At 40.4% G+C, this 20,438-nt stretch overlaps 1 pseudogene; it reads right to left on the bottom strand.

Annotated features, from left to right (window-relative positions):
* Positions 1–17,857: 17,857 nt before the first annotated feature.
* Positions 17,858–18,714, bottom strand: LOC111143612 (annotated as a pseudogene).
* Positions 18,715–20,438: the final 1,724 nt, after the last annotated feature.

The raw sequence follows: 20,438 nt of genomic DNA, 5'->3' as shown, positions 1-20,438 counted from the left end.
ACACAGGTGCCCCTCTTTCCTCATTTTCTTGTGAACTTGGACAAAATGAACAATCCTCTCTAAGCTAATCAACTCTGGATTCCTGGTCAAAATTGAGTTTCTTACTTATAAGGCTAAGGTCCAGACCCTGAACGACATCCTGATATGGGCCTGAAAAGACTGTTAGCTGGCCTCTAATCTTTGACATTAGTACCTCAAGTCTAACTTCAACATTCCTTGCCCACAATGAGCTCAAAGTAGCTTTTCCAAAAATAAGACCTATGCATGTTTAAAAATTCTAAAATACTGAAAGGTAACTCATTCATGGGATGCCTTGGTGGCTCACTTGGCTAAGCATCTGCCTTTGAGCCCCAATTGAGCTCCTGGCTGAGCAGAGAGTCTGCTTCTCCCTTTCCCTCTGCCCCTTCCCCTGCTCATGTTCTCTCTCTCTCTCTCAAAAAAAAAAAAAAAAAAAGGATAGCTCATTCACTTATATATCTACTACATTCTAGACCCTATACTTTGTTCTGGTCAAAGATATGGAATACATAATCCCTGCCCTCAAGTTGCTGCTGATTTGTGGGGAAAGCAGACTAGTACAACACAATTACAACACAGCAAAAGTAAGCCAGAGTCCAAATCTCGGCTTCACCTCTTACTACTTAACAGATCTTTAGGTCCCTGGGTAAATGATTTAACTTCTTGGTACTTTTCTTGTGTGTAAAATAGGAGTAACATCTACCTCACAGAGTTATTGTGACTACTAAGCAAGATAATATCTTTGTTGACCTTACTTAAGTGCTCAGTAAATGGCAATGATTACCATGTAATTAAATTAAATTAAATTAAGACTGTAATTCAGGGGCGCCTGAGTGGCTCAGTCATTAAGCAACTACCTTCCCAGTGTCCTGGGATCCAGCCCCGCTTAGAGCTCTCTGCTCAGCTGGAAGCCTGCTTCTTCCTCTCCCAGTCCCCCTGCTTGTGTTCTCTTTCACTCTGTCTGTCTGTCTCTGTCTCTCTCTCTCTCTGTCTAATAAATAAATAAAATCTTTTAAAAAAAAAAAAAGGACTGTAATTCAAATAGACCAGAGGAGGGAGAGATCAAGAAGGAAACTAAAAAATGTGGAACAAAATTGACATGCTTTCTTTCCACTAAGAGTAAACATGCAGGGGTGCTTGGGTGGCTCAGTGGGTTAAGCCTCTACCTTCGGCTCAGGTCATGATCCCAGGGTTCTGGGATGGGACCCCCCCACATTGGGGGGGGTCTCTGCTCAGCAGGGAGCCTGCTTCCCCCCTCTCTCTCTGCCTGCCTCTCTACCTACTTGTGATCTCTGTCTGTCAAATAAATAAATAAAATATTAAAAAAAGGAGTAAACATGCATATCGCATCCTACAGATAGGAAATAAATACACACACACGCCACTTGTCCCCCAAGAAAACAAACACAAAACAGAACACAACCAGATTTTAGTTGTTGTAGATCCCTAGTTAAATGAAATCTTGCAATTTAATGTAAATTATACTCTCAAACAAAAACAACTCCATCCCTCCCTTTTGCTATGTTAATACCTGCAGACAGGGAAAAGCTCGATAGATGAGATATTCATGTGAAAAAGCTGCTTTTTTTTTTTTATTAAATAACCTTGGTAACCAAATTAAATGAGTATTTTCCTTTTAATACATGTTTGGTTCTTTTGTATCGTTTTGGTTTGTGATGAGCAAGTGTTTTAAATACTAGCCCCTTTAATAACTTCCTTGGCAAGTAAATTTTTTCCTAAATGACTTTCTCTTTTAGACTTCCTCAGCAGTTCTACCAATTCCACTGGGAAGCCAGGTAGAGTTTACCTATCAGATCTCGACTGACTGCAGTGCCAGAGAAGGGTACCATGTGGGCTATTTTTACCTGGATGTAATCTTCTTAGCTTCTGAGTTCACTCTCCTGTGGCTATAGCACTTCGCTCAAATTCTTTTTCTGTTTGATTCTGTTTCTAGTTTATGACCAGGTCTGGATGTAGCTCTGGTTTTGATTTGTGTACAATTGCTGGTGGCAGAAACATGGAATCTGGCACTTATTTATTTGTTTGTTTACGATATAACCATTTGTTCTAGGCCAGATGGCAGACAGACACAGGGAGTCTGGTCATGGTTGGGTAGCAGAAGTCAGAAAGTCTGTCTTTTTTTTTTTTTTTTAAGATTTTTTTTTTATTTATTTGACAGAGAGAGAGATCAGAAGTAGACAGAGAGAGAGAGAGGCAGAAGCAGGCTCCCTGCCGAGCAGAAAGCCTGATGCGGGGCTCGATCCCAGGACCCTGAGATCATGACCCGAGCTGAAAGCAGAGGCTTAACCCACTGAGCCACTCAGGAGCCCCTGTCTTTTTTTTTTTTTTTAATTGAATACAGTTAATATACATGAGTAGCTGTCTTTTTTAAATTTTTTTTTTATTTTTTGGTTATTTGTTGGTTTGTCTTTTTGTTTGTTCTGTGAGTCATTATGAGCTTAAAAACATTCTATGTGTCTGTGAACAGAAAACAACTCTTTGACATCTGGAACAGCCATAACCAGCTGGTGAATTTTATACGCTGTGTTTCCTTTCAGCCCTTGAATTGGAAAACTGTGGCTACTAGTTTTCTGTTTGTGCATAAATGAAGAAAATATTTTCCTTCACTGAAAGAGAAAAGTCGGGAGCCTTTATAATGGTTCATTTATATATATATTTTTAAAGATTTTATTTATTTACTCGACAGACAGATCACAAGTGGGCAGAGAGGCAGGCAGAGAGAGAGGGGAGGAAGCAGGCTCCCTGCTGAGCAGAGAGACCGATTCAGGGCTCGACCCTGGGATCATGACCTAAGCCAAAGGCAGAGGCTTTAACCCACTGAGCCACCCAGGCTCATTTATATTTATATCTGTGACTACCCACCTCTCTCTGAAAACTATTGAAAACTAATTGATCATAAAAATCTGTCATTTGTATGCAATCAGAAGGATTACCATCTAAGGGAAGAAAATGAATGCAATGAAAGAAAAAAACTGAAATTCTTTTCAAAGATCTGTGGGAAGTAATTTGACTTTTCTCAAAGAGAGGTCTGGCCTGTGCTCTTGGCTTCTGGGAGGTAATCTCTGTTTGAAAGAAGTGTCTTTGTTTAGGGTCGGGGTTGGTCATGTGACCAACCATGTGACTAAGCTGGAGACTGAGTTCAACCCAGTGGACAATCAATCAATCAGTCATGCCTATGTAATGAAGCCTTAATAAAAACTCTGGACCTGGAAGGTCAAGGGAGCTTCCTTGGTTGGTGGAAGTCCACAAATATTGTCAAACACAAACGCTGGGACAGTAACAACATACTAACTCGATGGGAGAGGATGTTGGAAATTTTGTGTTTGGAGCTTTCCTAGATTTTGCCTTATTGTGCTTCTTTCATTGGCTGATTTTGATATTTATCATTTCCTCATAATAAATAGTAACCATGAGGATCCCCTGGCTGACTCAGTCAGTGGAATTGGAATTCTTGGTCTCAAGGGTTGGCAGTTTGGGCCCCACTTTGGGTGTGGATATTAATTAAAAGCAAAAAATTATAACCATGGGGGCGCCTGGGTGGCTCAGTTGGTTGAATGTCTGCCTTCGGCTCAGGTCATGATCTCAGGGTCCTGGAATTGGGCCCTGCATCGGACTCTCTGCTTGGCGAGAAGCCTGCTTCTCCCTTTCCTCCCCACTTGTGCTCTCTGTCACTATCTCTGTCTCTCTCTCTCTCTCAAATAAATAAAATCTTTTAGAAAAATTGTAACCATGGGGGGTGCCTGGGTGTCTCAGTGGGTTAAAGCCTCTGCATTCAGCTCAGGTCATGATCTCAGAGTCCTGGGATCGAGCCCCACATCAGGCTCTCTGCTCAGCAGGGAGCCTGCTTCCTCCCTCTCTCTCTGCCTGCCTCTCTGCCTACTTGTGATTTCTGTCTGTCAAATAAATAAATAAAATCTTTTAAAAAATTGTAACCATGAGTACAACAGCTTTCAGTAAATTCCTTGGGTCATTCAAGTACACTATCAAGCCTCAAGGTGATTTGGGGAACCCCTTAAAATTTGCATTTAGTGTCAGAGTAAGAACAATCTTGTGGAGGACTGTGTGTTCCCTAAACATGACAGTTGGCTGTAAACTTTGCAGTTTGGTTAACTCCAGGCATATAGATTTAGAGAAGAGATAAGAGAACTTTAAAATGATTCATTTGAGGGGCACCTGGGTGGCTAAGCTAGTTAAGCATCTGATGTCAGTTCAAGTCATGATCTCAGGGTCCTGGGATAGAGCCCCATGTCAGGCTCCCTGCTCAATAGGGAGACTGCTTGTCCCTCTCCCACTGTCCTTCCCCTGCTTATGTTCCCTCTTTCACTCAAGTAAATAAATAAAATCTTAAAAAAAAGTGATTCATTTGGTTTATATAACAGCTACATGAATGAGCCTGAATGCGTGATAGAATGGAAATCTAGAGAAGACTTGATGTTTCTGACTTGTCTGGAGCTTCATGATCTCTCAAGAAATCTAAAGGGTTCTAGAAGCATGACTTTTTCTCTCTCCCTTTTTCAAAGGGAAATAGGAAAGCCTTATGGAAATATACAAATGAACTAAGCCAAGTTGGAGCAAAGCTTTATGTATGGACAAGATATTAATAAATCTTAAAGTTATGCCCCTAGTTTGGTCCATAGCCTGACTTAAAAGTATTACAAAACACAATGCATAATGACAAAGGGAGAAATCCCGTTATAAAATTCTTCTGAAATTCCTAGCTTGCCCAAGATTTACATAAGATTCTTCTATTGTGTGAAATATTTTCTGAGTAAACATGCAGTAGACTTTTGCCCATTTCCAAAAAATATATATAAATTAGATTATAACTTATCTAAAGTTTTTAAAAAAGATTTTATTTATTGATTTGCCAGAGAGAGAGAGAGAGTGAGCAAGCACGCACAAGGAGGGGAGCAACAGGCAGAAGGAGAAGCAGGCTCCCTAGCAAGGAGGGAGCCTGTCTCAAGGCTCCATCCCAGGACCCCTAGATCATGACCTGAGCAGAAGGCAGAGGCTTAACCCACTGAACCACCCAGGTGTCCCCACTTATCTAAAGTTTAACAGAACTCTTATTTTGATTGGCTTATAAATATTAATGCTTATATGACTTATGTTCATATCTTGTCTTCTCTGATAAATCTTTAAAAAATGAAAAATTTTAAAATTAAATTAAATTAAAAATAAGATTTTAAAATATTGTTCTTACACTCAAACCTCAAATTCAAAATAGTAAAACAGTTACACTTAAACTTTATTTGGAGTTTCCTAGGTAGCAATGGATGAACCACAAAGAAGTTTACTTTCACCTGGTTAAAGGAGATGATGCTAATCATAATTAAATATCTTTGGCATTCTCCAGATACTTAATTATTTCAGCACGACTATGAAAGTTCTCTTGTTTCTCAAGCTCAAAATTACAAAGAACTGCTCAATAAAAGAAAAGTTCAGAGCTCCTGGGTGGCTCAGTTGGTAGAATATGTAACTCTTCATCTTGGGGTTGTAAGTTTAAGCCCCATGTTGGGTGAAAATCTTAAAAGAAAAAGAAAGCTCAATTTCTATAAAGTAATTATATATAATCAAGATGTTATCAGTTATCGATAGATGTATGTTTCAGTAATAGTGTACTTTTAAGTCAGCTAGAATACATTCATATTCACATACAAAGTGCATTAGTCTGCTAGTGTTGTTGTAGCAAATTACCACAAAGTTAGTGGCTTAAAACAGCACAGATTTTGTTATTTTATAGTTGTAGGTAAAAAATGGGCCTGGGGTGCCTGGGTGGCTCAGGCGTTAAGTGTCTGCCTTCGGCTCAAGTCATGATCCCAGGGTCCTGGAATCAAGCCCTGCATCGGGCTCCCTGCTCAGCAGAAAGCCTGCTTCTCCCTCCCCCCACCCCCCGCTTGTGTTCCCTCTTTCGCTGTGTCTCTCTCTGTCAAATAAGTTAAAAAAAAAAAAGAAAAGAAAAGAAAAATTGGCCTCACTGGGCTAAAATCAGTGCGTCATTAGGACAGCTAGAGCTTGGAGGCTCCAGGGGAGAATCTGTTTCTTTGCCTTTTCCAACTTCTGAAGGTTTCTCACATTCCTGGCCCTGCTCCAGCTGTCCCATCTCCTTCTCGGACTCTGGCTATCTTGCCTTCCTCTTTTAATTCTAAGGACTCTTGTATAATATTTGGCCCATCTGAATAATTCAGGATAACTATACCATCTCAAGAGTCTTAATTGCATCTGCAAAGTCCCTTTTGCCATGCATGGTAACATGTCCATGGGTTCTAGAGACTAAAAATGGACATTTTGGGGGTGGGGGTGGGGGTTATTCTGGCTACCACAGAGAAGCACCGTAACTCAAAATACTAATTACTCTTTTAAAAGAGAAGAGTGATTTTATTTCTAAATAATATGGTAATTTAAGAAAATAGCCATTTTTTTAAAGGAATGCATTCTGAAGTATGTATGGATGAAATGACACGTCTGGGGTTGCCTTAAGAGAAATTCAGGAGAGAGAGAAGATGAGAGAGAGGAAGGAAGTGTGCAAAATCTTGATGCTTTTTGAATACGGATGATGTATATTTGGGGATGAGAAAATGTGGCTGAAGGAGGTATCATTTGAGTGCTGCTAAGTGGACGGGACTGATCCAGGCGAAGGGAACTAGGTAGGGAATAGGATTATCTTCTAGTCAGAGAGATCAGTATTCCTCACATTTAAATTTTTTAAGAAAGATTTTATTTATTTATTTGACAGAGAGAAACACAGCGAGAGAGGAAACAAGCGGGGGAAGTGGGAGAGGGAGACGCAGGCCTCCTGCTGAGCGGGGAGCCCATGCGGGGCTCGATCCCAGGACCCTGGGATCATGACCTGAGCGGAAGGCAGAGGCTTAACAATTGAGCCACCCAGGTGCCCCTTAAATTCTTTTTAAGATTAAAAAAAATTTTTTTTAAAGAAATCTCTATACCCAATGTGGAGTTTGGGTTCACAGTACTAAGATCAAAGAGTTGTAGGTTCTACCAACTGAGCCAGCTGGGGCCCCCAGTGTTCCTCACCTTTTAAAATGTTTTATATTTCGGGGCGCCTGGGTGGCTCAGTGGGTTAAGCCGCTGCCTTCGGCTCAGGTCATGATCTCAGGGTCCTGGGATTGAGTCCCGCATCGGGCTCTCTGCTCTGCAGAGAGCCTGCTTCTCTCTCTCTCTCTCTCTGCCTGCTTCTCTGCCTACTTGTGATCTCTCTCTGTCAAATAAATAAATAAAATCTTTAAAAAAAAATGTTTTATATTTTATGATGCTTTGACGTCTTGGGACCTTAAGGACCCAGCAAGGAATGCCCCTTCCAGAGTTAGCAAATTCCTGGAGACCGTCAAGGACTTTCCTGGGAAAAGGTCTTTGATATGCAAACCAATGAATCCTGAGTCCACACCTCCTTTGGTCAGGTTCCTGCAGTTCAGGACCCTAACCTTCTGCCCTAAATCACTCCAGGGCCAGGTACTGGGCATCTGGGGACCACACCTATTGCGGAGAGCTCACAGAAGTCAAACTATCCAATCCTAAACTGCTCAGCTTGCTTACCCTGCCTCACCTGTTCCTTCCTGAGAAAACCAAAAGAAAAGCTTTTGCCTTCCCTCCTCCCAGCCCCATCTTGTCTGCCTCATGATGGTTGCTGTTTGGTCTTCTGTGATGTGCTGTGTGCCCCCTGCTTCTAGGGATCCGTGAGTATAAAAACACTTCTTCCTTTATGACAGTTGCTGTGTCTCCATGTTTTACTGTACCTGATGAAAACAAATCCCAAGCACAATTTAAAACAATCATGCCCTTCCTAAAATAAAACCAGCTGACAAGTTAGAGGAATACTCCAGAATGTAAGCTCAGTAAGAGTAGAGGCTTTATGTGTTTTGTTCACTCCTTACAGTAGGATACAACTATAAGAACAAACAGACCAACAAACCAATGCGGCATCTACACAGTAACTGGGTCATGGGCTGCGGTGCATCTAAAATCTGTCCATGGAAAGAAGGTTAGTCGTGAGATGCAGTGGCAAAACGTTTGGCAAAATTGTTGCCTGAGATTACTTGAGCAGCAGACTATGTGTCTACTGAGTCCTGGGGGAATAGAAAATAGAAACTTAATAGAGGTTATTTTTAACACTGTGTCCAAGATATTAAAAGAAAGAGATGAGATCAGGAAAGAATTCCCTCATGGATTTGTAAAAATAAATAGAAGGAAATAAAATCTAAAATTTGGAACCTTGCAGGTAAAAATTCTGACTGCTGCTACACCTCAATAATAAGAAATTAGTTAAGAAAGGCTTTGAGCTGGGGCACCTGGCTGGCTCAGTCAGTTAAGTGTCTGACTCTGGACTTTGGCACAGGTCTTGATCTCAGGGTTGTGAGATTGAGCCCTGTGTCTGGCTCCATGCTGGGCGTGGGCGTGGGGCCTGCTTAAGATTCTCTCCCTCTACCTCTGCCCTCCCCTCCATGCATGTTCTCTCTCTTAAAACAAAACAAAACAAAAAAAACCCTTTAATTTTAAAAAAGGGCTTTGAGCCTTTCCTTGTTCTTTTTCCCTTTTATTTTCTCTTCCTTCTTTTTTCTCTCTTTCTCTTACTAAACTATTCTATCTAAAGTCATTAGATGAAGCTGGGAAACTAAGTCTCAGTATGGTATCATCCGGACAGAGAGTCAGAGCCTGCCTGGGTTAAAAAGGGTGTCCTGTGGAGGGGAGGCCTAGCAACGGGTGTCAGAACTTGGAGGGGGAGGAAGACATTCGTGTCCATGGTTGCCCAGTACAGGATATTAGAGCTTGAGTGGAGTGAGGACACGCCTATGGGGTAGCGGGTTGTTGTGAGGTAGCAGAACCATCAGAGGTGTGGACCCAGCCCCAGAGAAAGAGACCTTTACCATATTCACCCAATGGGATTTCAGAATTGCTGTGACCCAGTGAGTGGTCTGTGTTCAATTCTTCCTTCTTCTGAACGAGTATGTTTTTCGGTTTTCCTGTCTTTATTGAATTACCAATGGGTGTGGCTGTGTTTGGGCAGATTATTTGTCTTTTTAATTTTTTTATGATTTTATTTATTTATTTGACAAACAGAGATCACAAGTAGGCAGAAAGCCAGGCAGGGTGGGGGAGAAGCAGACTCCCTGCTGAGCAGAGAGCCCGATGCGGGGCTCCATCCCAGGACCCTGGGATCATGACCGGAGCCGAAGGCAGAGGCTTTAACCCACTGAGCCACCCAGGTGCCCCAGATTATTTGTCTTTTTAGTTCATAGGTCACCAGACTGTGAAGAGCCGTATCCGAGCCTGATGGAGAAAACTGGACATTACCTGGAGAGCTTGGACTTTGAACTGAATGTATTTACTGGGTGGAACTTTGGGCTGTCCTCTTTGGAGATGGAGAGTATTATCTATACAAAGGAGAAAGAGTAAACAGGATATTTGGTGACAAAAAGAGCTGACTCTGCTGCAGGTTCACTAGCTGGTCACCAGTCTCTTTTCCTTTTGTTGAGTCACATGAAAATATCATATCCCAGGCTCATTTGCTGGGGGCTATGTGTCTGGATTCTGGCCAAAGGGATATGGGTCAAGTCGAGTTCCCTTTTTAGCCTGCCTTATTATTTCCCCTGACCTCTTGAATGCAGAGAGGATCCAATCCAGAACTCTGAGAAGACCCTGGAATGAGGACTGGTAAACTGTCATCCGTGGGTGAAATCCAGCCCACTACATATTTTGTAAATAAAGGTTTATTGGAACACAGTGATGCCCAATTATTTGTTTATTATCTATGGCTGCTTTCATGCCACAATGGCAGAATGGTGACAGTTTGTCCCACAAAACCTAAAATATTTACTCTTTGTCTTTTTATAGAAAATGTTTGCATATACTTGCCTGAGAAGATGGTCCCATGATAAGTTGATAGGAGACACAATCCTTGAATCAAAATAAGAAAGAGTGCCTTCTAAACACCCAATTGGGGCTGTGAGGTGAATAAAAAATAAAGCCTAATTTTGTTAAGACATTGAAATCTTTGAGTTATTTGTTCGTAGCTAGTTACCTTATTACTAAAATACAGTTTTCCCCATACTTAGATCAGTGCTTGGCTCATGGCAGGAACTAAGTTGTTATTTGTCTACAAAAGTAGTATATTCATGGGAAAACAATCTAAATGTTAGCACCACCCCAAAATAACTTAGAATTTAGAAGTCCCCGTAATGCCTCCTCAAGAAATAAGCATTGTTGGGGCACCTGGGTGGCTCACTCAGTTGGTTCAGTGTCCGACTCTTGATTTTAGCTGAGGTCATGATCTCAGGGTTATGAAATCGAGCCTCACATTGGGCTCAGCGCTGGATGTGCAAACAGCTTAACATTCTCTCTCTCTCCTCTGTTCCTCTCCATCTCTTATCTCTTCCTCTCCCTGTTCCTCCTCTCTTGAAAAAAAAAGGGGGGGGGCACCTGGGTGGCTCAGAGGGTTAAAGCCTCTGCCTTTGGCTCAGGTCATGATCCTGGGTTACTGGGATCAAGCCCCACATTAAGCTCTCTGCTCTGTGGTGAGTCTGCTTCCTCCTCTCTCTCTGCCTGCCTCTCTGACTACTTGTGATCTCTGTCTGTCAAATAAATAAATAAATAAAATCTTTAAAAAAAAGAAATAACAATTGTTAAGAGTTTGATGTATAAGTTTGTAAACTCTGTATGTATATGCTTTTACATATATAACATATATTGGGACACCTGGGTGGCTCAATCGGTTGAGTGTCTGCCTTCGGCTCAGGTCATGATCTCAGGATCCTGGGATCAAGCTCTGTGGCAGGCTCCCTGTTCAGCAGGGAGTCTGCTTCTCCCTCTCCTTCTGCCCCTCTCCACTGTTTGTGCGCTTTCTCTCTCTCTCTCAAATAAATAAATAAATAAAATCTATTAAAAAACCCTCCAAAACAAAAAACCCATATATTTATATATTACATTTATGTTATAAATATATATATGAATTTATAAATATAAATTACATGTTAATGGGGAGGGAGTGGAGTGATGGGGTAACTGGGTGATGGATATCGGGGAGGATATGTGTTGTAACAAGCACTGGTTATTATATAAGACTGATGAATCACAGACCTGTACTCCGAAACAAATAATACATTAAATGTTAATTAATTGAATTTAAATTAAAAAATTAAAAAAAGGGACGCCTGGGTGGCTCAGTTGGTTGAGCAGCTGCCTTCGGCTCAGGTCATGATCCCGGCGTCCTGGGATCGAGTCCCGCATCAGGCTCCTTGCTCATCAGGGAGCCTGCTTCTCCCTCTGCCTCTGCCTGCCATTCTGTCTGCCTGTGCTTGCTCTCTCTCCCTCTCTCTCTCTGACAAATAAATAAATAAAATCTTTAAAAAAAAATTAAAAAAAAAAGAAAGGAGCAAGAACTGGGGACTTTCCATGAAACTAACAGATAAAAGTGATCACATACTTTATAATTCCATTTATATAACATTCTTGAAATGACAAAGATATAGAGATGGAAAACAAATTAGTGGTTCACAAGGGTTAGAAATGGGGTGGGGGTGACAACTACTATAAAGGAAGAGCATAAAGGTGATCTTTGTGGTGATGAAATAGTCTGTGTCTTCATCAGGGTGGTTTTTACATGAATTTATATATGTGATAAAATGTCATCACGCCATATATATATACTGTAACAATGTTAAGCTCCTGGGTTTGATAATCTTACTGTAGTTACATAAGATGTAGCCACTGGGGAAGGGGAATAAAGAGTATATGGAACCTCTCTATACTGTCTTTTCAACTTCCTGTGAATTTATAATTATTTCCAAATTAAAAGCTAAAAAACCCCAAAAGTTTGATGTACAAGATTGTAAACTCTGGGGGCGTCTGGGTGGCTCAGTCATTAAACGTCTGACTTCAGCTCAGGTCATGATCCTGGGGTCCTGGGATCAAGCCCCGTGTCAGGCTCCCAGCTCTGTGGGGAGTTTGCTTCTCCCTCTCCCACTCCCCCTGCTTGTGTTCCCCATCTCACTGTGTCTCTCTCTGTCAAATAATACATAAAATCATTAAAAAAAGAAAAAGAAAAAAGAAAAAAGATTATAATATACATACTCTGTATGTATATGATTTTATATATATAATATACATATTTTATATGTATATTATTTCATACAATATATAAAAATTAGGTATATTATATATAAATAAATGCTTATATATAAAACATATTTATATATGATATTTATATATTTGTATTATATATGATACATACAGAAATTATTCATAGTATAGAAATATAATTACTTATAGTATATAAAATAACTTATTTATGGCATAAATATAAATGATATGAATGTATGTATATTATATAAATATAATTACTTATACTATATTTCAGATGACTTGGCATAGTGGGTTAAGATAATGGACCCTGGAGCCGGATTGCCCTATCTCAAATTTTAACTTTTTGTCTATGCGATCTTAGACAAGTTACTTACTTAAACTATACTCCATTTTGCTTATCTGCAAACAGTGTTATTATAGACTTATTTCTTAGGGTCATTGTGAATATTAAATAAAATAATTGATTCAGCTTAAGAAAGTGTCTTACGAATGGTGTTTGCTGTTGTTACTAACAGTAATAGTAGTACTTTAGCAGCAGTTTTCTTTCCCCATAGAAACATAAATCATATAATTCCTCCTGCCTCCACTAAGTACAGCTCACTTTTAAAACTAGATAATTTAAAATATGGGCAGATATATCCATATCAGATATGTCATTTGCAAATATCTTCTCCCATTCGGTAGGTTGCCTTTTATTATGGTTGATTGTTTCCTTTGCTGTGCAGATTTTTTTAAAAGTGATTTCTACACCCAATGTGGGGCTCAAACGTAAAGTCCCAAGATTAAGAGTCACATACTCTGTTGATTGAGCCAGCCAGGTGCCCCAAGAAGCTTTTGTAAAAAAATTTTTTTTATTTAGTTTGGAGTGGGGTGCAGAGAGAGAGGGGGAGAGAGACTCTCAAGCAAACTCCCAGCTAAGCACAGAGCCTGACATGGGGCTTGACCTCATGACCCTGAGATCATGACCTGAGCCAAAATCAAGAGTTGGATGCTCAACTGACTGAGCCACCCAAATGGCCCTCTTTTCTAAGATTTTTATGGTTTCAGGTCTCATATTTAGGTCTTTAATCCATCTTTAATTTACTTTTGTGTTACAGTTTAAGTAAGTGGTCCAGTTTCATTCTTTTGCACGTAGCTGTCCAGTTTTCCCAATACCATTTCTTGAAGGAACTGGTTTTTTTCCCATTATATATTCTTTCTCCTCCTTTGTCGAAGATTAATTAACCATATAATTTTGGGTTTATTTACAGGTTTTCTGTTCTGTTCCATTGATTTATGTTCTATTTTTGCACTAGTACCATACTGTTTTGGTTACAACAGCTTTGTAATGTAACTTGATGTCTGGAACTGGGATACCTCCAGTTTTGTTTTTCAAGATAGCTTTGGCTGTTCAGGGTGTTTTGTGGTTCCAAACAAATTTTAAGATTGTTTGTTCTACTTCTGTGAAAAATGCTGTTGGTAGATTCATCTCATTTTATTTATTTATTTATTTTAATTTTTTAAAGATCTTATTTATTTAAAAAAAAAGATCTTATTTATTTATTTGACACAGAGAGACACAGCAAGAGTGAGCACATAAGCAGAGAGAGAGGGAGAGGGAGAAGCAGGCTCCTTGCCAAGCTAGGAGCCTGATGCAGGGCTCGGTCCCAGGACCCTGGGATCATGACCTGAGCTAAAGGCAGACCCTTAATGATTGAGCCCCCCAGGCGCCCCTACTACTGTGTTTTTTAAGTGATAAGTTTTGCTTTATCTCAAGATGTCTCCTTCTTGAATTAACTAATAATGAAAATATTAATATAATATTTCAAACTTTGTGGGACGTGGCTGAAGCTGTGTTTAGAGTGAAATATTTACCTTTATTTTTTTTTTCTCCTCCCAACATATTTACTTCTAAAAACATATATATTTCGGGGTGTCTGAGTGGCTAAGTCAGTTAAGCATCTGATTCTTGATTTTGGTTCATGTCTTGATCTCGGGGTCATGAGCTTGGGCCCCGTGTTGAGCTCTATTCAGGGTATGGAGCCTACTTAAAAAAATAATACAAAATAAAAATACATATATTTATTAGAAAAAAGGTTAAAAATCAGATCTTAGTATTAATCTCAAAAAGCTAAAGAAAGCTGGGGCGCCTGGGTGGCTCAGTGGGTTAAAGCCTCTGCCTTCGGCTCAGGTCGTGATCTCAGGGTCCTGGGATCGAGCCCCATATCGGGCTCTCTGCTCGGCAGGGAGCCTGCTTCCTCCTCTCTCTCTGCCTGCCTCTCTGCCTACTTGTAATCTCTGTCAAATAAATAAATAAAATCTTAAAAAAAAAAAAAGCTAAAGAAAGCAAATTAAAAGCAAAAAAAATCAGGAAAAAATGGCATAAAAGCGGAAAAAAATAGCAATAAACCTGCAATATAGAGAATTAAGAAAGCAAAAATGTTTTTTTAAATGACTAATAAAATTAATACACATCTTATAAGACTGTTCAAGAAAAAATAGAGAAGGTACAAACAAGCAGTATCAGGAATAAAAAGGGGGCATCATCCTACTGATTCTATAGATTTAAAATATTTATATGCTTTGTTCTATACTTGATATATAATAGCTTCAGAATAACAATACTAATATTATTATTAATATTAAATTCATTGAAAGTTTATACATTTTGTTCCTAGATTATATCCTGTTAGAGATGTACAATCAGATTACTGTCTTTGAAATAATTCACTAGGGTGCTTGGGTGGCTCAGTTGGTTAAGTGTCTACCTTTGGCTCAGGTCATGATCTCAGGGTCCTTGGATTGAATACCCCAACAGGCTCAGCAGGGAGTCTGCTTCTCCCTCTCCCTCTGCCCTTCCACCTGGCTCATGCTCTCTATCTCTTTCTCTCAAATAAATAAACAAAACCTTTAAAAGAAATGAAATAATTCACTAATGGTTAGACCATTGATTTCGTATATAATTTGGGATGAACTGGGTTTTTTTGAAGAGGGGAAAAATAAGATATATTACTTTTTGTAATTAAAAGATTTTTTTTTTACAGGTTTTATTTATTTATTGGAGAGAGAGAGGGAGACAGAGCACAAGAGAGGGAGCAGCAGGCAGAGGGAGAAGCAGTCTCCACGCTGAGCAAGGAGCCCAATATGGGACTCCATCCCAGGACCCTGGAATCATGACCTGAGCTGAAGGCAGATGCTTAACCGACTGAGCCATCCAGGTGTCCCAAGATGTCCACTTCTTACTCCCTGAAATATGTGAATGTTTCCTTACATATAGGTAAATAAGATTTTGCAGGTGTGATTAAGGATCTTGAGATAAGGTGGTTATCCTGAATAACCTAGATAGTTCAGTGTCATCACAAGGGTTTTTAGAGAAGGGAGACAGAAGGGTCAGAGTCAGAGAAGCAGATGTGGCCACAGCAGAAGGTGAGGAGGAGAGGGAGAAGGAAGGGGGTAGGGGTGAGAAGGTAGTTGCTAATATCCATCAGGCCCTGGAGATGAAGGAAGGGGCCACAAACCAAAAAACGCAGGTGGCCTCCAGAAGCTAAAAAAGGTAATGAAAGGAATTCTCCCCTCAAGCCTCCAGAAGGAATATAGCACTGCAACACCTTGACTTCTGACTTCCAGAACTGTAAAATGGTAAACTGTGTTCTTTTAAGCCATGAAGTTTGTGGAAATTTGTTATAGCAGCAGTAGGATACAAAAACACTAATTTTATTAAATGTCAGTGCTTGAATAACATTTTAAAAATATTTTATATAAAGAAATTCAGCTATTTATTCTCCATAAGATGGCTATCTCCAGGAAAAGTACATAAAAGATTGAGTTACAAGCTGATTTAGCCACTTTAAAGAAAAGGAGCACTGTTTTTATTTTTTTTTTTAAAGATTTTATTTATTTATTTGACAGACAGAGATCACAAATAGGCAGAGAGGCAGGCAGAGAGAGAGAGAGGAGGAAGCAGGCTCCCCGCTGAGCAGAGAGTCCAATGCGGGGCTCGATCCCAGGACCCTGAGATCATGACCTGAGCCGAAGGCAGAGGCCTAACCCACTGAGCCACCCAGGCGCCCCAGAGCACTGTTTTTAAAGGATAGAACAAATGGCAGGCCAATAATCATTAGACATGTAGCAGATATTTTCTCAAAAAAAATGAACAAATAAGTCTAACAAAGAAAACAATTGCCAGTATTTGTTGTAAATGACAAAATCTGAGGTTTTATGCAAAAATTACCATTTCGGAAAACTCATATTCATCATTGTGAATTTGACAGTGATGAATAAAAGTTTTTTTCTGGTGAGTCTAAAAATAATGAATATTATTGAAGATGTTTTGTGATGAGTCTGTGAAGATAATATGATTATTAAATATTTTATAATGAAATGTGTCAACATTTAGGAGGTCTACATAATTCAGTGAATCAATGTTTCTTATTTATTTATTTTAAAACTTATTTATTTATTTTTTAAAGGTTTTATTTATTTACTTGACACAGAGAGAGAGACAGCGAGAGAGGGAACACAAGCAGGGGGAGTGGGAGAGGGAGAAGCAGGTTTCCCACTGAGTACGGAGCCTGATGCCGGGCTGGATCTCAGGACCCTGGGATCATGACCTGAGCTGAAGGCAGACACTTAGTGACTGAGCCACCCAGGAGCCCCTTAAATTTTTATTTTTTTAGATTTTATTTATTTGTCAGAGAAAGTGAGAGAGAACACAAGCAGGCAGGGCAGCAGGCAGAGGGAAAAGCAGACTCCTCACTGAGCAGGGAGCCCAATGGGGGACTCAGTCCCAGGACTCTGGGATCATGACCTGAGCCAAAGGTAGGTGCTTAAACGACTGGAGCCACCCAGGCACCCTGTAATAAAATATTTTAAAATTAAGATATGTACATTGTTTTTAAGATACAATACTACTGCACCCATAATAGACTACTAGTGTAGTGTAAACAATTTTTACATGCAGTGGAAAACTAAAGATTTTATTTGATTAGCTTTATTGTGATAGTCACTTTATTGCAGTGATCTGGAATAAAACCTGCAATATTTCTGAGGTGCGCCTGTAATCTACTTCCTGTCTCTGTAGATTTGCCCATTTTGGACATATCATATAAATAGAACCATACTTTGTGGCTGTTTCCCTTCACTTAGCATAATATTTTCAAGGGTCTTCCACATTGTATGAGTAGTTCATTGTTATGGCCTAATAATATTCCATTTTATGTGTATTCTGCTTTTGTTTATCCATAAGTCAGTTGGCATTTGGATTGTTTCCACTTTTTTGCTATCATGAATAATGCTGCTGTGAACATTTGTATACATGTTTTTGTACGGACGTATCTTATCCATTATCTTGGATATATATCTATCAGAATTGCTGGGTCATGGTTACTTTAACAATGTGAGGAACTGCCAGAATATTTTCCAAAACCTTTTATTTTTTTTTTAACTTTTAGAATCTGTTTATTTTCTGTTAATCTTTTATCCCTTTTGTTTGCCTTTGTGAAAGAGCAGCTTAAGACCACTCAGTGGTGGGGCGCTTGGATGGCTCAGTGGGTTAAGCCTCTGCCTTTGGCTCAGGTCATGGTCTCAGGTCATGGTCTCAGGGTCCTGGGATCCAGCCCTGCATGGAGCCCTGCATCGGGCTCTCTGCTCAGCAGGGAGCTTGCTTCCCCGCCTCTCTGCCTGCTTGTGATCTCTGTCTGTCAAATAAATAAATAAAATCTTAAAGAAAAAAAAAAAAAAAAGACTACTCAGGGGTTGTTCCTACCCATTCAGTGGCCAGAGCAGTGGGAGCTGCGGACCAGTCTTCGGTGGCCGGCTGAGGGCTCCGGTTCTCCGGAGGGAACCGCTGACTAGGCACGGAGGGCCCCTGCTCGCTTTCAGACCAGTCTGCGGCCTCAGGCGGAGTAGCAGTGAATCTAGGAGCTGGAGCAGTCCATTCACCCTGAAATTCCTCCTTGGTCATAGTCGTTTCAGCAGCGGCCCGCTTATCCTTTTCAATCTCTTCAGGATCTCTGTAGAAGTAGAGACCAGGCACAGACTCCCACGGGTGTTCATGGGAAAGGGTGCCACTCATGCGCAGAACTTCCCAGGCCATTATCTACTGCATTAGACCAACTGAATGAGCTCCCTTTTGCAAGGGATGGCAATGTCCATACAGCTCAGGGGAGAGTCTGTGTGACATAGAGTGGTGGTAGGCAGGTTGACAGTAGATGCCTCTGTGAGAGGCTGGTGATCAGCCCTGGGATCAGTAGCCACTAGAAGTCCCGGCTTCCAGAAGGCTGCCTGGATCTGGTTAGTGAAGCTTCCAGCTATAGGAGTGGTTCCATTAGCAGCAGCAAACTTAAGCACAGCTCACTGGCCAGTATTCATGGATGACCCCGGCATCAGCTGACTTTTCAATGGCAACAATGGCAAGAGCTGCCAGCTGAAGCTCCTCCCAGGTTCTCTTCAGATGTATATGTAGATACCATCATTTTTCCTTTTGTAGATGTTCTGTTGCATTTGGAAGTCAAGGTTGGTGCCACCTAAGTGGGTTTCTGCTGTAAAGAATTTGAGGACATCCTCCTCCTTCATCTGTAGGACATCAATGTCTCTGGACATTGTGAAAATTTCCGTTTAAGTTATGATGGGAATGCAAAATAACACTGTAGGGACTCCTCCCTGGGTAGCATGGAAATGTCCAAAGCAGCTCATGTTTCCGCTTAGCAGTATACGAGTTCCAATTTCTTCATATCTTTGTCAACAATTATTGTCATCTGTCTTTTTGGTTACAGACATTTTAGTGGGCATGAAATGATATCTCATTGTGTGTAATGTGTGTTTTAATTTATTCACTTCAGAGAGAGAGATGGAGAGAGAAACAGCATCCATGTGCACAGTTCAGCTGGGGGAAGGGAGGAGGGAAAGAAGCAGACTGTCTGCTAAGTGGGGAGCTGGACATGGGGCTTTATCCCATGACCTGATGAACACCACTTGAGCCGAAATCAAGAGTTGGAAGCTCACTCGACTGAGCCACACAGGTACCCCTCATTGTAGTTTTAATATGCATTTCTCTGATGGCTAATGATGGTGAACATTTTTCTTATCCATTTGTCCATTTGCACATTTTCTTAGGAACAATGTCTATTTAGATCTTTTGTCCATTTAAAAATTGTATTATTTATCTTTTTATGACTGGATTGTGATAGTTCTTTGTGTATTCTATTAGATCCTTACCAGATATATTACTTGCAAATATTTTCTTCATTCTTTATATTTTTTTTCAACGCAAAAGACAGAAGTTTTTAATTTCAATGAAGTTTAAATTATTTATTTTTCTTTGGTTGCTTGTGTTTTTGGTGTCATATCTAAGAATCCATTGCCTAATCAAAGGCCAAGAAGACTTATGCCTATGTTTTCTCCTGAGTTGTTTTTTTTTTAAGATTTAATTAACTTATTTAGAGAGAGAGAGTGTGCAGGTGGGAAGGGCAGAGGGAGCAGGAGAGAGAGAGAATCTCAAGCGGACTGTGCTAAGCACAGAGCCCAAGATGGGGTTTGATCTCACAACCCTGAGAACGTAACTTGAGCAAAATCGAGTCCCTTGCTTAACTGAGTCACCCAGGTGCCCCATCTCCTAAGAGTTTTGTAGTTTTGACTCTTACATTTAGGCCTTTGATCCATTAAAGTTAATTTTTCATGAGTTTCACCACTGAATTATCTTGATATTCTTGTCAAAAATTAATCAGTGTGTGAGGGCTTATTATTTCCAGAATCTCAATTCTATTTCATTTGTCTAAATCCTTATCTCCTACCCTTCTGCCAGCAGGGCCTTTGTATTTTAAAGAAGTCATTCAAGGATCATTCTTTAACTTAAAGCAAGGTCAGAATTACTTCTTCCTCCTCACTGGTTTAAATCTTTCCCAAGAATCTCTTTCATCAGTAGCCATCAAGATCGTGTCCAATGGGATCTTTTTTTTTTTTTTTTAATCGAGGTTATGAGATAGGTAGGGTGGCCGGTTAATCAAAAGTTAGCTGTATGGTAAAAAGCACTGGTATTCAGTCTAATGTCCTTGGGGAAGTTTACGAGCAAGGCCAGGAAGAGACAATAGAAACATCTTGGCTCAGCTTTCGAAACCGTGCTAGGTGTCAGAGGGGCAGGAGGGTGGCTGTTAGTGTGTTTCCAAACACTAAGACCCGGAACTTTTCCACTGGAGGGCAGGCTCCGGGCGGAGGCGAAAGGACTAGTCCTCAATGGAGCTGAGAAGACTGTTGTTCATTCACGCTAGCGACCACCAATAAAGCAGCTCTTGGGCCCTCTCGCCCCGGGGCAGCTCCCCCACCCGTTT

Source organism: Enhydra lutris, unplaced genomic scaffold, assembly GCF_002288905.1.
Source record: "Enhydra lutris kenyoni isolate GAN:26980312 unplaced genomic scaffold, ASM228890v2 scaffoldscaffold1, whole genome shotgun sequence".
NCBI classification, from domain to species: Eukaryota; Metazoa; Chordata; class Mammalia; order Carnivora; family Mustelidae; genus Enhydra; species Enhydra lutris.
Note: the sequence above shows the minus strand (reverse complement) of the source record. Positions and strands in the feature narration are given on the sequence as shown.